General features: G+C 39.9%; 1 long non-coding RNA gene across 1 annotated transcript; it reads right to left on the minus strand.

Annotated features, from left to right (window-relative positions):
- Positions 1–8,590: 8,590 nt before the first annotated feature.
- LOC121720311 lies at positions 8,591–9,963 on the minus strand. Its single transcript, XR_006034501.1, has 2 exons — positions 9,527–9,963; positions 8,591–9,432 (listed from the first exon to the last, which is right to left on the minus strand). It is a non-coding gene; the product is annotated as an uncharacterized LOC121720311 (long non-coding RNA).
- Positions 9,964–12,219: the final 2,256 nt, after the last annotated feature.

Raw genomic sequence — 12,219 nt, forward strand, 5'->3', positions numbered from 1 at the left:
GATGCTATAATGCTAACATCTACGTGAAATAGTAGTGGAATGTCACTTACCTGAAAAACTGGAGCGAAGTCTTCTTAAAGTGTCTTCTTAAAGTGTCGGTTAGTAGGCTTCAGTTAATAGCAACCCATTTTATGTCAGATATTTGAATAAACATTTTCAGAAAGGATGTGGTGTGTAGGATCACAGCCAAGACATAATTGACATTTCGCCAGGAGCGTTCTAATCACGCCCCCCTGAGGGTTCTGCTGTCAAGTCCGACATATGTGCGGCATCAGCTGGCTTGTAACCATAGACGCCAAAAGTAACGATGGAATATGGAAAGTTAAGCGATATACCCGATGACTTTAGTTTATCTTATCTTGAATCTAGTATATCCTTAAAGTAAAAACAAAAGGCGTACGGATTCATATCTGGGTCATATATACATAGCGTTAAAATTTACAAAAACAGTACAGGTAATATCTTTATCGACGTTAGGGTCTTGTATCTGCTAACTTAGTGGCTAGCCTAGCTGCATATTTGTTTACATTGTCAGATCATGTATTTGTATTGAAATATAAACAATCTAAAGTGTCAGAAAAATGGTATTGTATGTCATGATTGTAGCATAACCTTACAGATACATTTATTTTGGGTACATAACATTAACGTTATAGGCACAATCAGCGTTAGGGGAGAAGTTTATTCCAGCCAACGGAAATCTGACGCTCGTCATATTGTCAATTTCGAGATCGATTTTAAAGAGAGGAGACTGGTGGATTCGCACTGCAAGTGTCAACAAGGGTAACTAGGACATATGCCTACGTTTTATATTAGCCTAAACTAACTGTTGGCGTGTGCTGACTTCCCTCAGTCATAAGTAGGTCTACCGCAGGCTATGTTACGCATAATGACCGTCAATGCATAATGATTTGTTTCAGTGTTGATGGCAGTTGCTCTCATGTCATTGCCGTGATATATTTACTTGAAACGTGGAAGATAAGTGGCATAAAAGATGTCCCTACCTTACTGTCTTCAACAAGTATGCCCCAGCAATGGGACAAGCCACGTGGAGAAAAAATATTACCAGAACCCGTCTCACAAATGGTTATTTCAAAACCTTTCAATCTTCAAAGGAAAAGGCGCCCCGTTATGGCCAAGTTTGTAGACAACAGGTATTATCAATGAACACAATAAGCACAACATTAATGCAGAGGTGGCATGCCATGTTTAAATTAGATTTGTGACATGACATTACTATAAAGAACAGAAAACAGAGCCATATGTTGTTGAAGAGTATAATTTTAATGACAGACCAAGGACCATTCAAAAACACACAGATAATATATACATAAATAAATATAAAGATTGCGTTGGTAGCAGCTTTACATATTTTAAGATTTGCGTTAATAAGAAATAAATCAATCTATGTACAAAAGGTGTAATTTAAGTTCTTATTTATTTTCAGAAAAATTACTGTTGAGAGTGAAGACATAAATGTATTGAAAAGACTAAAGACTAGCTCGATATCTTATCTGGTGGAAGACAACACAGCCACTACAAAGTTAATTGTGACACCATTTGGACCAGCACCTGTTGGTTCACCTTTATCCTACCATGTAAGTAAAGTCCATGGGGCACTGGACCACAGGACCCCCTGTATACACTTTTATTTAATTAAGAAGTTGAAGAAATTAGTTAAAAAGCAACATACAAACCATATTTGATTTACACATCCAAACAATGAAAGGCCAATTCTGTTGCTTAAAATTCTGAAAGATTTAATTCGCGCTATAGCTCTTTCTACGTGAACACGGTGGCGAGCAATTTTCTCTGTGACTTTAATTTCTGCGTTGGTCATCTGACCAGTACTGCGTGCAAAGGGGGGGATATTCAGGTGAAGCCCAAGTTCCCCCACTTCCTCCTCTATCCTAAACCCTTTGTCAGCCATGAGACCATCCCCTACATTAATCTTGCCCTCTGTGATCAAATCTTTTAAAGCCCACTTTGACGAGTGAGATCATTGTCTGATATTCCTCCTGTAAAAAGCATCGAAGCAAAGATGACTCCACCCCTTGGTTCTATCCCAACCAGTCCTTTTAGTGTGTTGCAAGACTTGTAATCACTGTAACACTGACTCTGACGAGTCATGGAGCTGGGGCGCTGAATTTTATATCTAAATGCGATCTAAACTAACGAGTTAGAAAAAAATTCACCCCCCTCACAGTTGTCCGGCACTCGGGAACTACCAACAAATACAATAAAAGTCCATGGGACCAACCTGTAAAAGCATGAATTTATGCTGTGAAAACGGACATTTTAACATGGGGGTCTATGGACATTTGCTCCCTTTTGGGACCTGCCCCTAACGGATTTTCGATGTATTGCAATTTTTCGCATTTCCGGGTAGGCTTCATTGTTCAAATTAGAATGTTGCCGCTTGGTAGTACCAAAGAGTATAGAAGTAACAAGAGGCGAAACTCAATAGAACGTCCCATTGCAACAAACGCACCCATAACCGAGCTGCAGCTCCGCCATCTTGGACTGAACGCAACACAACTGTCCCCAGATCAGTAGGGGTTAAGTCATTGAGAGACCTCAGACCCATTAGACCAGCCTCAGACGAGTCCAGGAAGTGACGTCAATTCCGGAAATAAGTACATAATTTACTCTTTATAGAGAATACAGCTGGAAAAAACGTGTTTTCTTTTACAGTTCATGGAAAAAAGCTTTTTATTATTATTCGTAATTCACATTTATTTATTAAATAATCGAGTCAGCTGGAAGGAGCTCGTGATTCATGCATAGGGACTTACGGCAGATACTGCGCAAAATTTTGGTTTATGGCTATCGTTTAGGTGTCCTTCCTATTCATTAACATGAACATGATGACTGACTAAATAAATGACTATGATGTTTAATAAACCATTGTAGGTATACAAGTTATCATTATATCACATCACATAGCCTAGTTTTCTGTAGACTAGGCTACTGTGTGATAGGGCTTTGACTCCGAACTTCGTTATTCGAATATAATTCGATTATTTTACAAATTAAAGATATTCGAACAAATTTTAGGGATCTCTTAATATTCGAACCTGTAGCCTATGGAGATCATTTCTATAAATGTATTTGGTTGTTTTCAATTAAGATTCCGAGGTTTTTTTTACGCCTGGTGAAGTAAAATCGCGATCTCATTAGCAAGGCTATTATTGGTCATCTGGGCTCCTGTAGGTGAAGTTAGCATCCTGGCTGGTTTGCACTCAGTGAGCTCACACATAGACATAATAGACACTTTTATTTTAAACTTAACCTTCCTCTGATTTTAATCACCTCAGTTATCAATCAAAGCAAACAGGGAAAAGAAATGGCAACACAATCATAAAAAACACTCAAATAAATAAATGTGCAGATAAGTCTGAATGAAAAGCAGCACTGGTTGAAGCCTGGAAATATTGTAAACAAAGTAGGCTAACGTTAGCTTAATTTGCTAGTTTATTATAGTCTGGTTAGACTGTTCAGTTTCCCTACGTGTGTTTACGTTTCAAATGAATACTTTTTCTCCTTGGGACAGACCCGTTTGAGTCTTGGAAAATACTTTTCCATTTGCATCGGGATTGAGATGATTAGAACTTAGCAGTCAATTTGAATGCAACAGGGCAGCGTGCTAATGATGCTAACCGGATTTAATAGCAATTTAGCCAGTCGTCTTACACGATTAATGTTTGGATTACATGTGCATGCTAAGGAGGGATGCGCCTGTTGAGAGGGAGAGAGTGCACGGGGCAAGGAGAGTCTTTGTTGAGGTAGGCCTACTAGGCCTTCTTGAATTTTCCCTGGGGATCAATAAAGTATCTATCTATCTATCTATCTATCTATCTACTTCTATCGCCTACTCTGGTAGAGTTTGACATACTACAATGCAAGATCTATTTAGCCTATTTATTTATGGACGTAAGGCAGGAGGTGTGTGTTGCTTTTAATTATGAATGTTCTATCGAACATATTTTTTATTGATATCGATTACATGTCTATTGCGATACATATCGCTATCGTTTAATCGCCGGGCCCTATGCTCAAAAATAACACACGCATAAATACTCAGCCTTTCATGCATGTAGTCTATTGACATTGACTGATACACTGCCCTCTGGTGGACAGAACATATAGAACTTAAGTTTGATACCAATATCGGTCTTACTGAAGACATTTATTGGTTAAAATATTATTAATACATATTCGAATTTTAATATTAATAAACAAACGAACTTCGAATATGATTTTTGGGCAAAAGTCAAAGCCCTACTGTGTGACATGCTTTAGGCTACAGGATATAAATCAACAATAGGCTATCAACACGTTTGCAGTATCACTGTTGCAGAAATCACATACAAGAAGGCATCCTCTTGATTGTTTGTACATTTTTGCACATTCCAACATAAGGAAGCAGCATGAGGAAACTTGTTGTTTTTCTGCCTTATTTTCTAACTAATTTTACGAGTCTGCAGTGAGTCACTGAGTCACAGAATCACTGAGTACAGCTGTTACAAGAGGGTCTGGCGTCCCTTTATTATGATGCACTTCCTGCGACGCGGTCATTCGTCTCTAAATGACTTAACTCCCTCTCATAGAACTTAATGATATCGGTCCAGATTAAAAAGTTTCTTACAGTATAATTACAGTGCATGAAAATGCACTGTTCTGTTATCCGAAGTCTTCTTCTTCTTATTATTATTATTATTATTATTACAGTGCATGCAAATGCACTGTATTGTTATTCCACGGGCTTCTTCCGACTTATTATTATTCTTCCAGGCCCTAATTTGACTCTAACCGCTTATCGTAGAAACTTGGTACTTTGACATGTAGCTCTTGAACCAAATTTTCGTTCTATGACTTTTCATATTTCTACAACTTTTATTTTTTGAGATATTAAATAAAAACTAAACTTAAAATTCTCCATAGACTTAACATTGGCTTTATGACATCATAGTAGGCTATTAAGGAAATAGAATGCAATCAACTGCGCCTGTGCTCTCTCACTGACTGCCTGCAGCAACTTCAATGGAAACTCTTCCTGTGTGTCCCTCTCCATTCAACTGAATGGCTCACTTCTAATCCCAACTTTTTCACTTCCTTTTCTTCACTTTCCCTCATTTTCTCTATCCCTCTCTATTTCTCCCAATTTCAATAACTTTTAACTATTCTTACTTTTTTTTTTACTATTTACACATTATAAAGCATGGTAACCACTATAATGACCCTAGCAACAACCTAGCAACCACTTTTATAGCATAGCAACCACTATCATTATCCTAGCAACAGCCTAGCAACCACCTTAAATATCCTAGCAACAACCTAGCAACCACTTTTATAGCATAGCAACCACTATAATTACCCTAGCAACAGCCTAGCAACCACTTTTATAGCATAGCAACCACTATCATTATCCTAGCAACAGCCTAGCAACCACCTTAAATACCCTAGCAACAACCTAGCAACCACTTTTATAGCATAGCAACCACTAAAATTACCCTAGCAACAGCCTAGCAACCACCTTAAGTACCCTAGCAACAACCTAGCAACCACTTTTATAGCATAGCAACCACTATAATTACCCTAGCAACATCATAGCAACCACTTAAGTACCCTAGCAACAGCCTAGCAACCACCTTAAGTACCCTAGCAACAACCTAGCAACCACTTTTACAGCATAGCAACCACTATAATTACCCTAGCAACCAACCCAGCAACAACTTTGCATGCACTGTATTTCCTTCAGGAAATGCTTTTCTAGTTATTCTTCCCACCAAATTTCTGCATCTAATTCAGCTTTAACCGTTTAACATAGAAACTTTGTTCAAACTTTGTAACGTAGGTCTTGAAAAGGACACGTGGGGAATGTATTTTTCACTTTTGTAAACTTTATACTTTTTGAGATATTAATAAAAAACAAGCTTATTTTTCCCCATAGACTTAACATGGGCTGATGACATCACAATGGGCTAATTAACTTGATTTGCACCTGTATCAACTGCTTTCTGCTTAACTAGGCCAACTCTCTCGGTGTCTCTCCATTCTACAAGGATATAAGGCACATTCCATCCAACTTTCTATCCATTCATCCTCTTCAAACCATTCACTCATCCACCCATTAAACAATCTGCCTATCAACATCCATTCAACTTTCTGTCTATCAACATCCATTACACTATCTAAATTCAACTTTTAAACTATATGTCTCAGGCTTTAAGCATACAATCTGGCTCTCTTAAGATTACAGACTACAGACTACAGATTCTGTTCCTATTTCCTCTGCCCACAACTGTTTTAGAATAAATGTCCTCACTACAATAATTCACTATTAAATAATTTAACTATTTAAACTACTCAACTATTTAACTGTTTAGACATTTCAACTGTCGGTTGTTATCAACTATGACTCCTGCCAACTGTTTCCAAATAAAAGTTTGTTTTGCATTTTATGTTAATATACAGTATGTTTATATTTTCATGCACTGGTAATTTCCTCGAAATTACATTTTCTAGTTTTTTTTTTTTTATCTAACCTTTTCTCATACCCTGAATTCCCCAACTGTCATAAATCATGTTGAGAAATGCAAAATATGAAGAGTAAGGCTATACATTTATTCATAATAATTTAGCTTCCAACAGATTTGACAGATGGAAATAGGCACCCACCAGCCCAGCACTAAACTCCGAGCGTGGTAAACAAAATCGGATATTTCAGGCAGTAAAAGCCCCGGTAAGAACCAAACCAGATTTGGTTTAAATCTACACACCTAGGGCTACTGAAAAATGTAAGGTTCGTTTATCAAATGTTATTTTGAGGTATTAAAACATCGTTGTTTTAGAATTTCCGAACGAAAGGGGTGGTAATTGGTGCTTTGATTTACAAAGCTGATCAGGGGCACTGATTGTAAAGTAGCCTACTGTTAAGAAAATGGATCGATTTCTAAGAGAAATGAAGTTGGTAGGCTATGTAAGATTAGCCTATTTACCTTTTCATCCAACGTATGTCCCTCGTCGTGAAATGATTGAAATATCGTTTTGCCGCTTGCTGATAGCCATGTACATGTATGCTAGTTAGTTAGCTTCTCTAGTCATTCCAGTTGACAGGCTGGCTAACGTAGCTTGAGCTAAGTGATGGCCGTTTATTTTGTTTCCAGTTTAAACATAGGCCTACTTTTCAAGTTTTCAAGTAGACTTACAGTCCGGAGGGAACAGTGATGGAAAGTAAACTTTCTGTTATGTTGTAGATTAAAAATCCATTGTAAAGTCTTTCTGTCAAACTTGTTGTAGATCTGCCCAGTGAATGTACATGATCTGTAGCCCATGTATTGTATGTAGCCCTACATAATATTATTGCCGTTTAATTTGAGCGGTGTGATTCAAATATTTTTTTTCTTATTGGCCTACATATGACCTGTAGTGTTTAAAAGTGAACTAGTGGTTCGAAATTGAGCACCATATAGTGACCAATCTTGCTGGTTTACGTTGGCATGTTCTGATTGAAGTCAACGGCTATAGTGGCATGATCTGTCCAAAATGGCGAAAGCGCGACAGCAGCGCCAACTAGCGATTGTTGTCAAAACTGCAACAGAGTTTCGCCTCTTGTTACTTCTATACTCTTTGGTAGTACCAGAGCCCGTCTACGGAGAGCCTCCCCACTCTCTATTAATCCCATACAAACCGAATTTGGCTGCAGTTCACCAGAGTTCACCTAGATGGCGAATGCGGGCGAGTCCAAAATACATGGGGTCCTATGGAGCTACATGGCTACATTTATTGTTTTCACCTATTTAACAACTGAAACCCTCAGATTTTATTTTATTTTTCGCAAAATGGATATGGATTATCAATCAAAAGTGAAATAATCCGGGAGTCATGTCCTTTCGTTTTCTTACAGGTTGGGTCGTTGTTGCCCATAACACGCTAGCATTGATGCTATGCTATGCTATGATCATGCTAATGAATGACGTCATTGACACGTTTGACGGGCTTTTTAGAACAATTAAGTGACTTTAAAAAATATAATACTCAACCAAGTGTATTGTCTTTGCCTCCCCTTTTGAATACAATATTAAAATTATTTGAAAAAAAAAAAATATATCCCGAGAAAAGTGGATTATGAGGGGTACAGCTCCATAGACCTCCATTCATTCTGGACTCGCCCGCGAGCGCCCCTAGATGCAGTACCACACCGGAAGCGTTCAGAGAGTGAAGGTTCTCCCCTTATTAGACATTCTGTGGTAGTACCCTGGAATTGCAGAGTTCTCGCGAGAGCACAATGGAATTGTCTCTGCGAGAAACTCTGGCAAAGAACAATGATGCACGTTACTTTTTCCCCCCAACATTCCGGGGAACCAGCTAAACTGATGAAGATAGCGCTGCAACGTTGGAGGACAGTACACATTGGTCGTAGTGTTATCCGATTGCGTCGAAGTCAGAAATCATTCAGAGTAAACATGGTCTAATGTTATCCAATTGGGTGCAGTGAGATTTTTAAATGCATGCTTGTGTAGCCGAGGTGTCAATACTGTTTTTTCTGGGGAGACACTGTTGCCACAAACACACCGGAGTCGGAGGGTAGCCTTTAGAAAAGATAGATATTTATTTTTTTGTTTTATTGAAACAACAGTCAATTCTTATTTAAAAATACTCAGTCTATTCGTGATAAAATCCACAATCCAAGGTATGGAAATGACTGGATGAGTGGCAATGGTGGCACTGCACAGTTCAAGTGGATGGAGCAGGAGAGGCAATCAGAGCCGGCTGCGCACACACGCGCTGACTTGCAGGAGGGCAGGGGCGGGCCTTGGTTCGTGACTGACAGCTAGGGGCGGGTGAGCCGCAGGCAGACAACAGACGGGCCAATAGCAAAGATCCGCTGACGAGAGAAGAGAGAGAGAGACAAATGGGAGTATAGGGCGCAGAATTCGACACATATGCAGCTCAGTGGATGAAACAATGTTCTCTGTCGGCAATTAATAGCTACACACAGGTGAGAGGATGCCACGCCAACAACAAAGGCCAAATAATATCAAAGTCCATCAAATCAGCACACGAGTGTAAGAGTCTATGAAGAATATATCCAAGTAGCCTATCACACGAGAACAATGAAGTCCATCAAAGTATCACGCAGAGGTAATCCCATCACAGCACACACAGGGCTTTAAGTGTCCAGACTCAGCACTTTAACTGGGCGATCGTAGCTGTAATACAATTCTAAATCCAAGAAGCCACCAGACGCTGGCTCTTCTGATTCAGTAATAAAGAGGAAAGCGGCACTTAACTGGGCAGAGGGCGGCTTATGTAAACCGCACCCCCGAGGTGAATAGTCAGGCGTGTTAGTATTCCCACAGCAGGCTGGTTCGTAGCGGTGGCCGGCTCACGTTTGACAGGACAGGATACCAGGACGACACTCCTTCGCTAAAGTATAGTAGAAGCACGATCAGCAGGCAACAACCTCGCAAGGGCAAGCTGCAGTCCCATAACAATTATGACAAAGTCAATAGCACTTAACTTGGCAGAGTGTAAGCCGCACCCCTGCGATGAATGAACAGGCGTTGTCACTGCTTTGCAATGGTTCAATCACCAGCAACGTCCATTCGGGTCAAGCGTCCAAAAACTTTAGCCGTCACCAACCCAAAACTGGCTCCACTATGCGCCGTGCCTATCTCTCATCCACAGTGTTCGCAGAACGTGCAGACACCCTCTCACTCACTACACCCCACACCAGTGACTCGTGACTACTCAAATGCTACTTGGCCCATCACCCCTAAATCACCACACCTGCGTGGACTAATTACCTCAATGCACCCCAATGATCAGACTCCAGGTAAATTCTTACGTCACACAGACACAGACAGATAAACACAGGCACAGGTTTCCCTGTGACACTTGTTGCCGCCCCTCGAGTTGGGCCATTACATTGCTCTTTGCCAGACCCTTAATCTTTCTACATTATCAGGGTCTGGATTTTCCAGGCTACATCGCTAGCGCGTCGTGCTTAACAACGCTCCTTAGCTGTTGTAGAATCAGTGTAACCTACGGCCTCTCTGTAGCCTAGAAATCTAGACGCGCCCCTAGCTGCCAGGGCTAGTCTAGCAACTCTACGTTGGCTTGTGAGCTCCAGAAATCGAAACTCAATCAGGCCAATGAAATCGTGTATAGAGTCGTTAGGTGGGCTTAACATAATGATTGATGACAGAGTTGCAACGGTTTGGCTTGAATTCCCTGCTACTTGAAAACAAATAAGATGGATGTTGCTGTTGGCGAACAGTGTGACACGAGTTAAGCTTTTATTAATTTGGCAAACGTTTGAACTAGCCAACTAGCTCCGCTGGTGGGAAACGCATGGGACTCATAGCGCTGCCGCTGTCCTATTGCGTGCAGAGGGAATTTGAAAGACAACTGATTATCCCGCCCCTCGGACTGAGCACTGCGAACGGTGAGTGCCCAGACCCTACATTTTAATGTGGGTCTGGCTCGTCAGGCTAGCCTCTCGGGACTTATTGCTTAAATAAACAGCATTGACAGTCAGGAAACACTGATTAGCCTGACCTTTTTGGGACTTGATGTAAACAGTGAGTTAGACTATATCTCCCTGAAAGGTGTGACGAGGCTAGCCATACTGTCCCTTGCATCGTAAGCACACTGTGCCTTGCATCGTAAGTTATAAGGAGCAGTTAGACGCTCTTAGACAACTGGACATATTCAAGCAGTTGAACTGAAAGCAATGCAGTACTTGTAATGAAGAACAAAAACATGTATTAATTATCTTATCAAATACAAACTGACATGAGCTGTTGATGTGTGTTTTTTTCTGGTCTTTTCTTTTCTGTGTGTTGCTTGTTGACTACATGGCATAGGTTATTGAATGCTGCTTGCATTAAACTCAATGCAAAGATATTGATACAATATCTGTGTCATGATAGATGATACCAATTTGATTGAATGAGGTTTAAATGTGTTGTGTAGATAAAAAGATGATTTTTTTGTTTGATTATCAACCTTTGTTTTATTATTATTATTATTATTATTATTATTATTATTATATTTCTTCTTCATGTGTGCACCTTTGAGAATAAATTGAATGATTGGAGTCTTAATTATTTAGTGGAGACTGTTAGTTGAGATGAGGAATTGGGGAAATTAATGCAGGTTTTGACTGACTTTGGACCCTATCTTGGTGTTCAGAAACGGATGGTCAATGGCGCAAAGCTTAAAAGGGCGTGTCCAGTCCACATTTGGCATGATTTTGTGATCAGACCTCAGTTCTTAATCAGTCATGGGTGTGTTTTTGGCGTAACATTCTTTAAATCAATGAGAGTGACATCTGTCATTACCTTTAACAGCAAGCAGCGCAACTTCAACTAGTGTATTGGTATTACGACACTCTGCAGCGCATTTCAAGGAATCTGTTTGCATGTAAGACGTCTGTGTATGGAACAGAGTGATTCTAAACCTTGCTTTACTAATTAAGCAATAAGCCCCGATAGGCCGTAGGTTACACAGATTCTACAACAGCTAAGGGACGTTGATAGGCACATCGCACTGGCGGAAAGCCTAAAACCCCCCTTTGCTGTTGTAGAATCAGTGTAACCTACGGACTCGAGTGGCTTATTGCTTTTCTAAAACTGTTGCTATAAATACTTGGCAAAGTTTCATAAAGTAAAGGCACAGCAATGAGAAATGTATAACAATTTATTCATAGCTAGCCATTCTTCCGCCAAGAAATATATTTCCTCTATCTGAATGGTTGCCAAGCAATGTCGAGACGCAGCTACTTTAACTTTTGTATCAAGTTATGGTAGCGCAGTAATATAGAAGGGAATGCGGTCAAGGTGTATGTTTGTGCTGGATTTTACAATGGCATCGAACGTGATTCAGCCAATCACAATCAAGGACCGGAACTATCAGTTTTAGAAAACCTGTTTGTGACTAGCATAGTGTATAGCCTACATGTATCTGCACTCGCCTATTATTTGAACTCATAGGCAAAGTGAAACTAACTTCATCGTGAACTCATAGTCAATGGCACAGTTCTACACAGTTATTTACTTTCACTATTGACTGACAAGGGGTTACCATCGAAAACAACATTTACCCCAATAATGTTTGAATTACTGAATAAAAAAAAAAAAAAAAAAAAAGCACAGGAGTTGTTTGGGACTGCTTAGGGGCTGCTAATGGCTGCCTACACCTTGTGATGGT

Source organism: Alosa sapidissima, chromosome 10 (assembly GCF_018492685.1).
Source record: "Alosa sapidissima isolate fAloSap1 chromosome 10, fAloSap1.pri, whole genome shotgun sequence".
In the NCBI taxonomy this organism is placed as follows: domain Eukaryota; kingdom Metazoa; phylum Chordata; class Actinopteri; order Clupeiformes; family Clupeidae; genus Alosa; species Alosa sapidissima.